At 38.8% G+C, this 14,852-nt stretch overlaps 1 protein-coding gene across 2 annotated transcripts in view; it reads left to right on the top strand.

Moving 5' to 3' along the window:
* The window catches only part of LOC101675217 (spermatid perinuclear RNA binding protein), a 145,415-nt gene that overhangs the window by 56,583 nt on the left and 73,980 nt on the right, over window positions 1-14,852 (top strand). The gene's annotated exons all lie outside the window — the stretch shown is intronic.

The following is a 14,852-nucleotide window of genomic DNA, read 5'->3' as shown; positions in this document are numbered from 1 at the left end:
ATGCTGTTCTATTCCTTTTTTTCCCCGTGATAACCACTCCTGAATTTTGTGTCATTACCTCGAATGATTTTTACACTAAAAATTTATCTATAAATTATATATAACATTATCTTACGCATTTTCAAGCTCTGTATAAAAGGAATCACTTTATATGCATTATTCTACAACTAGCTTTGCCACCCAACATTTTTGTGGGTTTAGAAATGATGAAAGGTATCACTGTAATTCATTAACTGTACAATTTATAACTTCATTCTCTTGTTGATGGACATTTAGGTTTCCAGTGTTTTGTGATTATAAAAAAGTGCTGCTGTGAACATTGATTTTAACCTATCTTACTGTGTTTTTGTTGGAGTTTCTATACATAATATAACCAGAAATAGTATTGTTGCTGTAGGATATCCACACCTTTGCTTATTAGTTATTACTAAATTGCTCCCTAAGATAGTTTTATAGTTTTGGTTTTGTGCAGTTAGTATAATGGATTCCCTAAAGCCCACATGTTGTGCTGAAGGAAATATGACATGAAAATCTCATTTTTCTACAGGTAAATTGAAAATTGTCTGTTTAGATTCTTGGTAAATTTGTTCCTGATTAAACCTTCTTATGGAAATATTTAAACATATACAAGTAGAGAGAGCGCCTGTGAACCATGGAGAACCCCTATGAGTTTGCAATAATTATCAACATAAATCCATTCTTATTTCACTATCCTATAACCCCCCCCCAACTACATTATTTTAAAGGAAATCTCGGATTTTCAAATAGTATCATCTGTAAATACTGTGTATCTCTCAAATTAGATATCAACATCCCCACCAAGAGAAACTCACACAATATCGTTCTCACCCTCTTGAGATAATTCTATAATGTCATTATTCTGTATTCAAATTTTCCAAGGTATCGAGTTTTTAGTTTTATCTACAGTATTTATATTACATTTAAAAACAGATAATTTCAAGGTTTAAGTTTAATATGTCTCCTATAAAATGTACTTGTAGATTTCTGATTTATTACAGAATCATGTTTAAACATAGTACCAAGGGCGCCTTGGTGGCTCAGTTGTTAGGCTTCTGCCTTCTGCTGAATCAGGTCATGATCCTAGAGTCCTGGGATTGAGGCCCCGCATCAGAGGCATCAGGCTTCCTGCCAGGCAGGAAGCCTGCTTCTCCCTCTCCCACTCCACCTGCTTGTGTTCCCTCTCTCTCTGTCAAATAAATAAATCTTTAAAAATAAAAAATAAACAAAATAAACATAGTACCTAAAAAGTGATCTGGATATAGTCTAACCCTTTTACTTTATAAACAAAAGAATTGAGCCTCAGAGAGGTTGAGATTTGTTCAAAATTGGCTAGTTCATTTGTAGTAGGGCTGGAATTAGAAGGCAGATCTTCTGACCCTGAACGCTTTGTTCTTAACACAAATTACATTGTATTGGCTGCCTTGTATACTTTAGTCCATTACCTCTATCAATTTTTTTTAAAGTTTTCTTATTTATTTTTTAGTAATCTGTATCCCCAAAGTGGAGCTCAAACGCATGACCTGTATCAGTTTTGTAAATCTAGCATGTGTTCCCCTCCCCCCCAGTGGCTTTTCTTAAATATTAGACTACTGTGCTGTCTGTGAAGTACTAATCTTGTGATTTACATCATAGTGTATTTTTAAAGGAATTTGTGAAAGGATTGAATTATAATATCAACACTTGTGCCAAAGATATTGAGCTGTTCTGAAAAGCTACTTGTCTTTTCTGACCTAGATACACAGTTTCCAACTGTGGCAGAGGATGCCAGAAACAGGAGAATGAGTGTTGGCAAGAGTCTGGAAATTAAATTATTTTATTACTGAAGGATCTAATCTGACTCTTAATATTTAGTATTGTTATATATGAAAAATTTTTCTGTATCAACATAATACTTAGTGAATTTATGCATTTTTAGAGTCAAAACCAGTTATTTGTTTTGCCAAGGTGAAGAGTAACTTCTGTTTGTTTTAAAATTCATGATTTTTAACATTATTGCTTGTTTATAACTAGATTGCAGGTTCTGAGGTTGTTTTGCAAACAGCTAATTAAGAAAAATTATCATGTCCATTCTCTCCAGATACAGTTTCTTTGCCATGCTCTGTTCTGTAGAATGGCAACAAAAAGTCTTTTGAGAACCAGAGACACCCTTTGAAGCTTGTTTACCAAGGTGCTGGTTTACCCTCCAGTGTTAAGTGTGCTGCAGTGGGCACAGGAAGACAGAGAATACTTGAATACTTAACTGTTTCTTGGCACATTCATTCCTGCTTTTTCCTTTTGACTGAAATTGTCACAAGATCTGTAAATTCAAAGATAGTCTGATGCCCTCTATCAGAGCCTTTTAGTGAAAAGAAAATAACTACTGAGGCATGTACAGTTCAGGTGTTACTTCATGTTTGATTGTGATATAAAGGACTAGATTTCACGTTGAGCTGTTAGAGATCACTGTGTAAAATTACATACACACCTGGTCTTTGATTTACTCATGGGCACAGTGATGTGAATTGGAAAAGATGCTAGAGACCCAACCCTAGTTCTAAGGATGGCTCTGCTGATGTGTGATCATAGATCATTTAACATTTTTGTGTATTTGTACTTTCATATTTTAAAAGATTATAAAATGTATACCATTTATTCCATTGTTTACTACTTTTCAGGGGGCTGTAAACATTGAATGTAATGCTTTATGAGAAAATATTTTGAGAAATTCATTTGAATTTCTCTTTTGTGCCAAACACTGTTCTAGCTGTGCAAAACAAAGACTACACAAAGATAACATGCCAGTGGTAAATCCTATGGAGATGTAAACCAGTCAGAGATGTGCTGGAGCAGGGCTTGCTAGTTTATATGAGATGATCAAGGATAGGCTCATGATAAGGACATTTGAGAAGACAGCCTGAAAAAGTAGGGGAAGGAGGTTTTTGGGTATCTGTGACAATAAATAGCAAATGTAAAGTCTTCAAGGAGGGGAAGATGTGAGTTAGGGGCAATCAGGTTGATTTATAGGCCATTATATGAGGTGTTTACTAGGAGACCAGAAGCCATTGGAGGGGTTTGAGCAAAGAATTGACATGACCTCTCAACAATAGCCAAATTATGGAAAGAGTTCATCATCAAATGTCCATCGACTGATGAATGGAAAAGAAGATGTGGTACACAAACACACAGAAGTATTACTCAGCCGTCAAAAAGAATGGAATCTTGCCATTTGCAATGATGTGAATGGAGCGTGACTGTATTATGCTAAGTGAGATAAGTCAGTAAGAGGAAGACAAATACCATAGGATTTCATTCCTATGTGGAATTTAAGAAACAAAAGAGATGAACATAAGAGAAAGGGGAAAAAAAGAGAGAGGGAGGCAAACCATAAAAGACTCTTAAAACTACAGAGGACAAACTGAGGGTTGCTGGAGGGGAGTTTGGTGGGGAATGGGCTAAGTGGGTGATGGGCATTAAGGAGGGCACTTGTCATGAGCGTTGGTTGTTGTATGTAAGTGATGAATCACTAAATTCTACTCCTGAAACTGATATTACACTATATGTTAACAGAATTAAAAAAAAGAATAACACAACCTAATTTAAATTTTAAAAAGAACACTCTGGATGCTGTTGTGCCAGGTAAAGAGAACAGGGTAAAAGTGAAAGATTTGGTGATGGAGTAGATGTGGGTTATGATTGGAAGAGAGCTGTCAAAGATGACTTTCTGTCATAAGCTATTGGAGGAAAGGAGTAGTTGCCTTTTCTTGAGTGAGAGAATTGGAAGGAGCAAAGTTTTGTGTGGGGGGGTGGGACACATTTTAAGATGTTTATTAAATATCCTTGATTATGTATTTGAGTGTGAATCTGGAATTCAAGGTGATACAAATTTGGTGGTCCTTGGTGTATAGATGGTATTTAAAGCCTCAAGCCTGAGTGAGGTTGTCAAGTGAGTACATATACAATGGTGAAGGGATTCAGCGTGAGGGCTGAGTCCGAGGCATTCCTGCATTTAGAGGCTCTGAAGATAAGAAAGAAAGGAGCCAGCAGAGTAATTTATGAAGTAGGAATAGAACTAAGAGTGGAGTTCTGGATGGATGCCAAGGGAAGTAAAATGTTTCAAGTAGGGAGCAGTCAACTGTGTCACCTGTTAGTGAGAGAGCTCAACTAAGGTGAGGACTGAGAATTGTTCATAGTATTTAAACATCATGGGAGTCATAGGAGACCTTGACAAGAGCTGTTCCAGTAGAGCATTGGGGTGAGAGGCTGATGGGGGTGAATTTAAGAAAATGGGAGGAGAGGAAATGGAAACCAAAAATGTAAACTCAAAGAGTTATGCTCTAAAAGGGGCAGAGAATTAGGGATGGAGAGCTAGAGGTTAAGGAAAGTTATGCAAGAGAGAGAGAGCGTGCAAAGGGAGTGATTACTGGAGTCGTATTCTTGAGTAGGCAAAAGGGGATGGGATTTAGTAGGGTTTGAGTTCAGTGCTGTCCACAAATAGGAATAGGAACAATTCATTCATAGTGAAAAGGAGGAAGAATATGTGGGAAAAGATGCAGAGGGTTGGTATTTTGATGAAATAGAAATCAGGATGAGCAGTCAATTGTGAGACTATGGGATGGAGGCATAGATGTTTGAAAAAAGACAAGGTGTAAAATAATCGTTAAGAAGGTGAATGCTTTCTCCTACCCACTTAAGCCCCCATGTTGCATCACCACTTCCTCATATCAGGGAGATCATATGATAGTTGTCTTTCTCTGCTTGACTTATTTCCCTAAGCATGATACGCTCTAGTTCCATCTATGTTGTCGCAAATGGCAAGATTTCATTTCTTTTGATGGCTGCATAGTATTCCATTGTGTATATATACCACATCTTCTTGATCCATTCATCTGTTGATGGACATCTAGGTTCTTTCCATAGTTTGGCTATTGTGGACATTGCTGCTATGGGATGGGGAGGGAGACAAACCATAAGGGACTCTTAATCTTATAAAACAAACTGAGGGTTGCTGGGGGGAGGGGGGTTGGGAGAAGGGGGGGTGGGGTTATGGACATTGGGGAGGGTATGTGCTTTGGTGAGTGCTGATTCACAGACCTGTACCCCTGGGGATAAAAATACATGTTTATAAAAAATAAAAAATTAAAAAAAAACCAAGGTGAATGCTTTCTTCTTTCTCTCTCTCTCTTTTTAAAAGACTTTGAGAGAGATAGAGAGCTCATGTGCATGAGCACAGGAAGGACAGAGGGAAAGGGACAAGCAGACTCCCCACTGAGTGGGGAGCCTGGCAAGAGCTGACATGGGGCTGACACGGGGCTTGATCCAAGGACCCTGAGATCATGACCTGAGCTGAAGTGAGGTGCTTAACCCACAGAGCTACCCGGGTGCCCCTGAATTTCTATCCACCACCACCCCCAACCGCCTCCCCACCAATGGAGCTTCTTGGACATTGAAGGATGTTTAGCATCCTGGGATACCAAATACTAGGATTACTCACTAGTCATTATGACATCCAAGAAACTCTGCCTCACATTTTCAAATCTTCCAGGGTTGCAGTACTGTTTGAGAACTATTGATTGTTGGACCTTTTGAGGATAGATCATGAATTTAGAAAAAAGACCAATAAGCATAGTTATGTGATTTTTTTTTTTTCTCAGTCACATCCAGCTGTCCAGGGTTATTGGTGTGGCATAGCGAAGGTTGGATTTAAGCAGGTGTGGAATTTTGCCAGGAGGGGTTAACAGAGGGAGTTGCTGGTGTAAATGAGTGACAGATGATGGATTGTATAATTTCAGTCAGGTAAGGACAGAGTGAGGGTGTGAAAAGGGTGGGGGATTATGAAAGGTGTGTTGGACCGGGGGATTAGGAGCCTTGGTGGGGAGTGGGTGCCTAAAGTAGGAAAGAAGATGAGAACATCGGAGGAAAGGAATATAAGGAATGGAAAGCCCAGAATTTTAAAAGAATCATCTCTGATATTACTGAAATTGCTAAGAATTAGGCTAGGAGTAGAAAGTGAGTGTGTTTGAGTGAGTTAAGTGGTAAAGTCCTGAAAGAATGGGAGAGGGTTTGAGGGATTAATCCAAGATGGGTGAAATAAGTCAAATAAATAATGGAATTTCTGTTTATGGAGGAAGAGTCAGAAATTCCCTGTAAGTCACTGTATTGATGACTGCCATGGAAATATATGGGAAGAGCTGGTGACCTTTCAGATGGAACCTTCTTGAATTCTGCAATTAGGTGCTCTCTAAGGATTGAATTCAGAATTTTATTGAGCCTCCCTGAGTGTAGGTCATTGTAGGCGGTGCTGTGGAGGTAGAGTAAGTTACTTCAGTAAGGAGCTTATGATAAAAATAACTGAAAGGAAGTTGAAAAAATGCTGGATGTCTTAAAGAAGGGAATTATATCAATCTCAAGTACTAGGTAAAGCTTCATGGAGAGGTAGACTTGAGATGGACGGTTAAAGGATAGAATAATGACAGATCATGGTAGAGTAGAGGTTATAGTCCAAGTAAGGGAAAGGTTTAATTTTAAAAGCTTAGCAGTAGGGGCACCTGGGTGGCTCAATTGGTTAAGTGTCTGCCTTTGGCTCAGGTCATGATCCTGGGGTCCTGGGATCAAGCCCCACATCAGGCTCCCTGCTCAGTGGGGAGCCTGCTTCTCCTTCTCCCTCTGCCCTTCCCCCTGTTTGGACGTGCGCATGCACGCGCACGTGCGCGCACACACACACACACACACACTCACTCTCTCTATATAAGTAAGTTAAAAATTTTTTTTTTAAAAGATTTATTTGACAGATCACAAATAGGCAGAGAGGCAGGCAGGGAAAGAGGGGGAAGCAGGCTCCCAGCTTAACAGAGAGCCCAATGCGGGCCTTGGTCCCAGGACCCTGAGATCATGACCTGAGCTGAAGGCAGAGGCTTAACCCACTGAGCCACCCAGTGGCTAAAGTCCAGGCGCCCTAAAGTTTAAAAAATTATAAATAAAACTTAGTAGTAGTGCATTGCAAGATGTTCTGGGGAGGAGTCATTATACTTGTTTTGGCTGGAACTACAGTGATGAGAGGAAGGACAGGGAAAGGATTACATTAGTGTTGTATTATGGAGGACCTTGGTGCCACACAGAGTGGATGAATGGAACGCTGGTTGAATATGTAATGATTAGTCATTGAAGTTTTTGAAGGGGAACTTGACATTCTCAAGGTTAAGTTTCCCCCAAAGAAGGGCTGGAGTGGGGAGAGAATAGTGTAGGCTAGGGTGAAGTTCCTCTAAATGGTAAAACATGGGGTACCTAGGTGGCTCAGTTGGTTAAGTGTCTGCTTTTGGCTCAGGTCAGTGTCCTGGGATGGAGTCCCTCATGGGGCTCCTTGATTAACCGGGAGCCTGGTTCTCCTTCTGCCTCTGTCCCTCCCCAGCTTGCTTCTCCCTCTGCCTCTGCCCCTCTGCATTTGTGCTCTCATTTTCTCTCTGTCAAAATAAATAAAGAAAATCTATTAAAAATATAGTAAAACACGGCAAAGCTAGACATTGTAGTGTATAAGATTTCAAAATATAGGTATCTTTGATTTGGAAACATCTTTGGTATACCAGTAAAGCGAGGATCAAAACTCAGGATTTCCATTCTCATGCTATGTCCCTTTTCTTGTTTTTAATTCAAGGAGCTTGCCTTATTTATAAGTTTTCTATACTTGGCTTTCAGAACAGCACAGTCTTAGGCCATCCCTTCTCTGACTGTAGTTGTGCCTCTTCTGCTTTCTCCCATTCATTAGTGTACTTACCTACTCCTTTGGTGATCTTGTGGCTTTATATGCTAGCTTGATGCCCAAAAATACCAACTGTATATCCTAATCCAGACCTCTCTTCTAAACTATAGGTTCATATCCAGTTGCCTACTTAAGACATCAGTATCTGGAATTCAGCATGTACAGCGGTGAATTCCTAATCTTAATCCCCCAAACCTGCTCTCCTTTGACCTTTCCTAACTCATCTGCTCAAGCCAAAAACCTTGAAGTTACTCATGCTTTCAGCTCACTCATACTCACACATCCATTTTGCTGGAAAGTCCGGTCCTCTTTCCTTTCAGAAAATATACATAATCTGATCACTAAACCTCCCAGTGGTCTCCTTCCTTCCACTCTTGGCTTCTCTGTTATATATTCCAACATGGCAATCATAGTGACCTTTTAGAAATATGAGTCTGATATTATCACTTCTCTGCTTAAAACCCTTCAAGGGCTCTCTCCATCTCACTCAGAGTGAAAGCCACAGTGTTTAAAGTGACTGGAAAGTCTTCCAGTATTAAGAATTGACAAACTTTGGTCCATGAACCAAATATGGCCCACTGCCTGTTTTTGTATGACCTGCCAGCTAAGAATGGTTTTTATGTTTTAAAATGGTTAAAAAAATTAAAAAATTGATATTTTGGGATATGAACATTATATGAAATCAAGATTTCTGTGCCTCTAAATAAAGTTTTATTGGGATATATCCACTCCCATTTGTTCACATCTTGTCTATGGCTCCATTTGTACAATAAAGGCAGAGTAGAGTAGTTATGACCTCATGGCTTGAAAAGCTATTTAATACCTAGTGCTTTAGAGAAAAAATTTGCTCATCTCTGCCCTTAGTAATCTGGCCCTTCACTATCACCCTTCTGTCCTTGCTGCCCTTTCCTTCCTTCCTTCCTTCCTTTCTTTCTTTCTTTCTTTCTTTCTTTCTTTCTTTCTTTCTTTCTTTCTTTCTTTCCTTCCTTCCTTCCTTCCTTCCTTCCTTCCTTCCTTTTTCTTTTCTTTTTTTAAAAAGATTTTTATTTATTTATTTGAGAGAGAAAGAAAGAGCATGGGCACACAAACCGGCGGGATCGGGGAGGGAGGGTAGCAGAGAGGGGGAAAGAGAAGCAGTCTTTCCGCTGAGCAGGGAGCCTGATGTGGGACTTGATCCCAGCACGCCAGGTTCATGACCCTAGCTGAAGGCATGTGCCCAACTGACCGAGCCACCCAGGTGCCCCCTTGCTATCCTTTTCTTCTTCTCCTCACCCTTCTCTTGCTATCCAGCCACAGTGGCCTCCTTGTTCGTCCACTTCGTAAAGGAATGCTCATTCTGCAGATACCTGCGTGGTTAACTCCCCTACCTCATCAGTTCTTTGCTTGGGTGTCATCTTCTCAGTAAGGGCTGACCATCTGTGTAAAATTGCATTCCTCTCCGAATACTGCCTCAGCTGTACTTTGACTGCCCCTCTTCTCTTTCTTTTCCATACCACTTCACACCTTCTAACATACTGTTTACTTACTTTTGCATTTATGGCTTCATTGTTTTTCCCTCTCTGTTCTTAAACAACAAAGGCGGGGATTTTTGTCTGTCTCGCTCACTGATGCATCATAGTGGCTGGATATTAGAGGTGCTCAGTAAGGACTTGTTGAAATGAATTGAATTATTGGTTCTTTAACCAAATGGGCCATCTAACAGGGTGGTACAGTTTTATCATGTAACTATTCTGTCAAGGACTAGGAAGGACTGGTGTCTGTTTATTTTAGTGAGGAAATACATTTTCCTATGACAATTTCCTTCGATGGGTTACTTGCTAATATCTTTTCCATCTTGCTCAGGGACAGTCAGTATGCATTCAGAAAGTGTTCTGGTTCAACTTTAGCTGGCTCCAACAGCCCATTCTATGTTAGGATTATAGCCATGGGTATATCACTCTTGTTTAACTGTTAATTGATAAAGGGCCTTTTGACCTGATTTGCAGTATTGCAAGGCTTCAAATGATATGGTGGGATTGAACTTTTCCTTCTTCTGGGTGTTTGGGGTAGGGATGAATAGCTAGATTTTTGGAGTAGGTGTATGTGATTTATAGGTTTTTCAGTTTAGCTTTCCCCTGTGTGCCTTAGGAAATTTCCAGAGGAAAATACTGAAATTCTATGTTCTTCTCATGTGAATATTATACATAAACTCAATGACACCATGCAGAGACAGTTTATTTGAATGGTTTTTGGGAAGGAGTATTTATCCTTTGTGTGTCTGAGTTGATTCATCCCCTGTTTGTATTCCCTGTACTACCAACCATAGTGCCAGGTACACAATAGACAATTAATTAGTGTGTATTTGGTCGTAAATCTCATATAATTTATCTTAAAGTAATATTCTTGGAGTATCAGTGAGGTCTTTTTCTAATTTTATCTTGCCCATCTTTAATATAGTGGACATGTGAATGTTTTATAATGAAGAAGTAGAACCCAGATATTTTATTTATACATAGCCTCTTTGGAGAGGTTACATATATTAGTATTAACAAAAAATAGCCTCTTTGGAGAGGTTACATATATTAGTATTAACAAAAAATAAAGTTTTCTACTCTACTACTATTTTGAGAGTAGTAAGTAATTTCCTGGATTCTTTATATCATAGTGTTTGCAAGACATTACTTGGAATTTCTTAAGAAAGTAAGTGTATTGTAATAATTATTTGCCTTAATATTTAGTGTTTTCTCTTAATTGCTTTTCAGAAAAATGCCTAAATATTTGATTAGTTTTATAGTATAAATATAGAGAGCATAGTCATTCTTCAGTTTTGAGGTTTGCTTGTAGGAAAAGGGTCTAATATTCATACCTATAAAAACCTAGCTTTGTGGGCTGGTAGTCTCACCTTTAAAGGTCAGTTAAAACAAAGATACCACCACTAAGAGGATGACCCATGGAAGAAAATGTTGATAAGTTGGACTTCATACAATTAAAAACTTCTGCTCAATGAAACTGTAAAGGTGATGAAAAGAGAAGTCACAGGGAGAAAATCTTTGCAAAACACATATCTGACAAAGGATTGCTACCAGAATATATAAGAAGTCTTAAAACTAAACACCAAGAAAACAGACAACCCCATCAAAAAATGGGTAGAAGATCTGGACACCTCACCAAAGATGATGTACAGATGACAAATGAGTATATGTAAAGATACACAACATCATGTTATCATGGGATTCCAAATTAAGCAAAAGTAAGATACTACTACATAGCTATTAGAATGGCTCGAATCCAAAATCTTGACAACACCGTATACTGATGAGGATATGGTACAGCAGGGACCTCATTTATTGCTGATGGGAATGTAAAATGGTACAGCCATGCTGGATGAAGGAGTCTGGAAGTTTCTTTCCTTCTTCTGTCCTTCCTTCCTTCCAGATTTTGTTTATTTATTTGAGAAAGAGTTAGAAGGGACAAGCATGAGTAGGGGAGGGTCAGAGAGGGAGAAGCAGACTGCCTATTGAGCAGGGATCCCAACTAGGGGTCTGATCCCAGGACCCCAAGACCACAACCTGAGCTGAAGGCAAACACCCAACTTACTGAGCCACGCAGGCGCTCCTGGAAGTTTCTTACAACGCTAAATTAAACGTTGTCTTACCGCATGATCCCATTATTGTGTTCCTTGGTATTTACCCAAATAGCTTGAAAACTTATATCCACACAAAATCCTGCACATGAATATTTTTGGCAGTTTTATTCATAATTACTAAAACTAGAAAGCAACCAAGATGTCTTAAAGTGGGTGAATGAATAAACTGGTGCATCCAGACATTGGAATACTATTCAGCAATAAAAAGAATTGTCATGGAGTAATCTTAAATGTGTATTGCTAAATGAAAAAGGCCAATCTGAAAAGACTTTATACTGTATGGTTTTAACTATATGATATTTGGAAGAGGGAGGGTTGAGTAGGTGGAGCATGGGATTTTTAGGGCAGTGAAGCTGTCCTATATAATTCTGTAATGGTGGATATGTGTCATTATACATTTGTCAAAACTCACAGAATGTACAACACAGAACCCTAATGTAAACTGTGGACTTTAGTTAATAATTGGTTGTTCATCAGTTGTAACAATGTACCACACTGATGTAAGATGTTAATAGTAGGGAAAACCCTGTAGTAGGGAGAAAGGGGTATACAGGATTTTCTCTACTTTCCACTCAGTTGTTTCTGTAAACATAAAACTGATAAAAAGAAGTCATTAATTGAAAAAGCAGTGCTTGATTGAAAAAGTGCTATACATTCACATATGTGCCTACATTCTACCTGTTGCATAAAGCTACTCTTATTTATTAATAAGTAGAGTACATCTAATATTTTCCTAGGCTCTGTTTTTTTAAAGATTTTTAAAAAAAATTTATTTGACAGAGATCACACGTAGGCAGAGAGGCAGGCAGAGAGAGAGAGGAGGAAGCAGGCTCCCCTCTGAGCAGAGAGCCCGATGTGGGGCTCGATCCCAGGACCCTGGGATTATGACTTGAGCTGAAGGCAGAGGCTTTAACCCATGGAGCCACCCAGGCGCCCCTAGGCTCTGTTTTTAAAGGTGAACATATTGTTTGCTATTTCAGGTTTTTTCCCCCCCTTCTGAAGTCATTTATTGAGTGTATACTTTTTGTCAGAAACTTTCAGGTATTTTGCATTTAGTTTGAAGTAGATACTATTTACCCCATTGCCCAGATGAAAAAGCTGTGACTCAGAGAAATGAAGTGGCAAGGCTCGTGCTTGAATCTAGGCCTGTTTGGCTCTAAAACCACAATTTTGGCTTTACTGCCTACTTCTGTCTTATGTTTTTAATAAGGTTGTATTACCTCTTTATGCTCTAGTTTCCTTATGTGTTGAATGGAGGTAGGAATTGAAATTGTGAGGATTAAATGAGTTAATGTATGAAAAGCTTTTAGAACAGTGCCTGGTACAGAATATGAGTTACATAAATACTAGCTATTAATTAGTAGTGGAACATTTCCTTATATCATAGATAAAAGAAACTGAGAACCGAAGAAATTAAATGATTCTCTGAGTCTTAAACTTTCTAAAGTCACATAGCTATTAAATGGCAAAGTTGAGTTTTTTTTTTTAATTTCAAGGCCAGAATTTTATCTACTGTTAATGGGTTTTACTGTTTTTGTTGTTGTTGTTTTTTAAGATAAACTCTAAAAATGTGTTGCAGTTTCTATCTGCTTACAGTACACCAAATATAATTAAAAAAATTTTTTTTTTGTCACTCAGGTTGATATAGTAGGGGAAAAGCATTGGGCTGTAACTTAGGTTCTGGATCAAGAGGCCTGAGTCCCTGGGTTAGTTGTGTGACTTTAATATCTCTTTAGCTCATTTGTAAATCGAAGGGTGGATGAAGTTGGGCCAGATGATTTTCAAGTTGCTTTTATAGCACAAATAATGTGATCTTGAGATACACTGCTTTTATCATGGATTATTGCACTATACTATAATACTCTGAAGTACCCAAAGCTGCTTGATTTATGTGTAGAGTGGTTCTCTCTGTGCTAAATGACTGAAGAATGCTGTATTTTGGTATTGGCGATCCACAATTTCTCCACTACATCCACTTTTTCTTAGCTTCTTCCCTTTTTTTCTTTTTCCTTTCATTTCTTTTTAAAATTTTATTTATTTTATTTGAGGAGCAGGGACAGGGAGAGAGAAGCAGACTCCCCACCAAGCAAGGAGCATGACATGGGGCTGGATCCCAGGATCCTGGGATCGTAACCTGAGCCAAAGGCAGTTAACTGATTGGGCTACCCAGGCACCCCTCTTTCCTGCCTTCAATTTACTTTGTTAATACAGCTGAATTTTTGGCTTTACCTTTTTACAGAGTGAAGCACATGAACTTTGCTGCCAGTTCTCAAATGAACACATAGCAGTCTTTTTTGGCTGCTGTATTCACAGCTAATATTGAATGGCTGAATCCCCTAGAATGGTGAAGTGGGGTTGGGAATGGGAAATGCTGAAGACTTCTTTGTGTAGTACGATCTTTATACAAAAGGATCTTTGAGATGTGTCTTACCATGGGATCATGTTTTAGATTGTTTGACTTTGTTGTATGAAAAGACCCTGTGAATTGCAGCATGTCTGTGTTCCCACCCTACCTTCGTGTGATATGTATAATAAAGTAAGTCTGATTGATTAATTTAGTTCCATGTTTTTTTTTTTTTTTTTTAATCAAGTTTTGCCAGCTTATTTCAGGTGGATTTTGTAGAGTCAGGGAAGTTGATGACCAGATAGGAATAGTTTTGCATGTAGGTCACAGCTGAGTATCATTTGTGGGTCTCTTTTTTCATTGCAGTATTGGGGAGCCTTAAATGTAACTTTCTTGGTTTCAAAAACTCAAAAAGGACTTAAACAACTTTTTTTAGATTTATTTATTTGAGAGAGCGAGCATGTGAGCAGGGAGGGCGAGGGGCACAGGGAGAGAGTCTTAGTGGCTCTCTATTTTCCAACCGTGAGATCATGACCTTGGTGGACACCAAGACCCAGATGCTTAACTGACTGTGCCACCCAGGCGCCCCAAGGATTTTTTTCTTTAAGAGAGCAGCTGATAGTATTAGGAAACTTACAGACAGAAGTATAGGGGGTTTCCTTATTTAAAGGAAATTTAAAGGAAAGATATTGAGATGAAGAGGAAGCTACTTTTTTTTTTTTAAAGATTTTATTTATTTATTTGATAGATAGTGAGAGAGAGTATGAAAGGGAAGAAGGTCAGAGGGAGAAGCCCACTCCCTGCAGCTCTAGTAGCCTGATGTAAGACTCGATCCCGGGACTCCAGGATCATGACCTCAGCTGACGGCAGTTGCTTAACCACCCAGGCGCCTGAGGAAGCTATTTTTTTTTTTGTGAGTTTATACATACTGTGGTGTGTAAATAACTTCTGATAGCCATACAGCTAAGCATGTATTCTCATTGAATGGTTGCTGTCTACTTTTGTTTGTTTTTTTAACATCTTGGCTTATAATTTTATAAGGATTTCATCAGTGCTCAGAAGAGTTTCCTTTTACCCTACCTGGAATAAAACTTCATAAAGATGGAATAAAGGAGTAATAGAATAGTGAT

The sequence above is a fragment of the Mustela putorius genome, unplaced genomic scaffold (assembly GCF_011764305.1).
Source record: "Mustela putorius furo isolate JIRA1106 unplaced genomic scaffold, ASM1176430v1.1 tig00000596_pilon_pilon_pilon, whole genome shotgun sequence".
NCBI lineage: Eukaryota > Metazoa > Chordata > Mammalia > Carnivora > Mustelidae > Mustela > Mustela putorius.
This window is presented reverse-complemented; position numbering and strand designations above follow the sequence as displayed.